At 39.9% G+C, this 1,927-nt stretch overlaps 1 pseudogene; it reads right to left on the bottom strand.

The window, feature by feature from the left end:
- Window positions 1-672: 672 nt before the first annotated feature.
- LOC149157530 (putative anthocyanidin reductase pseudogene) lies at window positions 673-1,311 on the bottom strand (annotated as a pseudogene).
- Window positions 1,312-1,927: the final 616 nt, after the last annotated feature.

The following is a 1,927-nucleotide window of genomic DNA, read 5'->3' as shown; positions in this document are numbered from 1 at the left end:
CTTTTCATAATGCTTACTATTATCAAATAGGACAATGAAGTAACCTTTTGAACAAAAACTGACCTTACAATGATGAGTCCAGTTTACATGGATCCATGCATAGAGATCCTGAGATCGCGGCCACAGTCCGTTAAATCTGCAAATGATGTCTCTTTTTGCAAATTCTTGAAGTTGGGTTGCAAGATCTTCATGGTTGAGTTCAAAAGAGGGAACTTCTTCAATCTTATCAACCCAAAAGGGCTTAGGTTTAAGGGCCTCCGGGGGTTTGGCGTTCTCAGAGTGTACTGCATCTTTGTATGAGAAGGGATGAGCAGAGGATGACTGTCCCACTGCACCTCCTCTCAAACGAAGGGTTACCACCAAAGAGTTGTTCCTAGTAATGCGGTAAGAAGAGAGGGGAAGAAGGTCTTCAAGTTGTTTACCTTGAAAGAGAAGTCTTTGAAGGCCTGAAGGGATCCCGATCCGCCGTTCTAGATCCAGTTTGAGGTCCAGCACTAGATCTGAAGAACTGACCCATTGCATGATGGTTTTGCCTATAGGCTGAGAAATTTGGATCTGAAAAGAGTCAATGAAGTGCCTAGACCTAGTGCCAGGGCTTCTTGTGCTTCCAGGAGCAGATCTTCCATGGCGATTTTCCATCCGAGGTGTCAGACCTGCAAGATCATAGCCGATCTATCTGTTGAGAGCACGATCTGATTGTTCTATGGTAGATCTGGGGTTTTTAAACATGATCAGATTCGCAACTTCACTCATAAAAGAAGAAATAGCTGAACCCGCCATTGTGGAAGGAACTGTATTGAGGGCTTTGATCCATGCAAGAGGCTTCTTGTTGCAGAGAAAATCCATGTCTGTCTGGCAAGTTTTGTTAATGCACTGATTCTGCTCCTCTGACTCGTTTATGGAAGTTGTGCACGCAGACGATGTGACCACAACACGCTTTACAGTTTTGGCCTTTGAGCAAGCCCTCAGAACATTCAGCGTTCCATTGATTGCTGGCTTCAGCACGTCGTGCTCGGGATCATTGGGGTTGAAGTTGACGGGACTAGCCACATGGAAAACGCCATCACAATGGTCTATGGCAGCATCGAAACTGCCTTCTTCCACCAGATCTGCACTGAAGATTTTGAGCCTCTCCCCAGCGCCCGGAATGTCCAGGAGATGCCGCACCTTCGCTACGTTCCCTGGGACATGCACAGTAGCGTGGACAGTGTGAGCCCGTTGCAGTAAGAGCTTGACCAGCGAGGAGGCCACAAACCCTGTTGCTCCGGTCACACAAAAGGAGGTTTTGCATGTGGGAGTTGCAGAGGCCATTTTTCTTTTTCATCCAAGGATCCAATGATCTCAAATAGTTATGATCCTTTACCAATACTTGGGGTTTTTTTAAAATCCTAAGTATTAAACTTCGGTTTCAGTGTTTATTAATTTTTTTTTTTTTTTTGTTATATATATATATTTATCTTTTGTGAAATAAAATCAAAATGAGTTGTAAAACTAAAAATTGTTTAAAAAATAGAAATGTTTTATTCAAAAGTTTTTTTTTCTTCAGTTTTTGTGTTTATGAAAATATAAAAAGGGTCCCAATATTTATATAATAAATTTATAAAATAATAAAAATCGGGGTTGTTGAACAACAAAACAATTGGAGATTCACAGGAAGTACCAGTTATCTCTGATGAATGATAATGAAATTTCAAAGATTCAGTAAAAGTAATTTAGGAAGGGGAAACTACTTATTGAAACATTTAGATAAATAAAATTACTTTGATCATAAAAAACTCATTAAATTGTAATTTATTAAAAACATTTCATAGATGAAAATACCTATTTATCCATATTAGTCATTAATCGGTTATAAAGATAAAGTAGGGTTCCTTTTACAACTTAGCTTTTGATGTATGCATTTGCCATAGGTAGAGCCACTGCTGCC

This window comes from Pinus tabuliformis, chromosome 5_2 (genome assembly GCF_031772625.1).
Source record: "Pinus tabuliformis cultivar Carrire ecotype Pingquan chromosome 5_2, CPIR1, whole genome shotgun sequence".
Classification (NCBI taxonomy): domain Eukaryota; kingdom Viridiplantae; phylum Streptophyta; class Pinopsida; order Pinales; family Pinaceae; genus Pinus; species Pinus tabuliformis.
The sequence above is the reverse complement of the archived record's forward strand: the minus strand, read 5'-3'. Positions and strand labels throughout refer to the sequence as shown.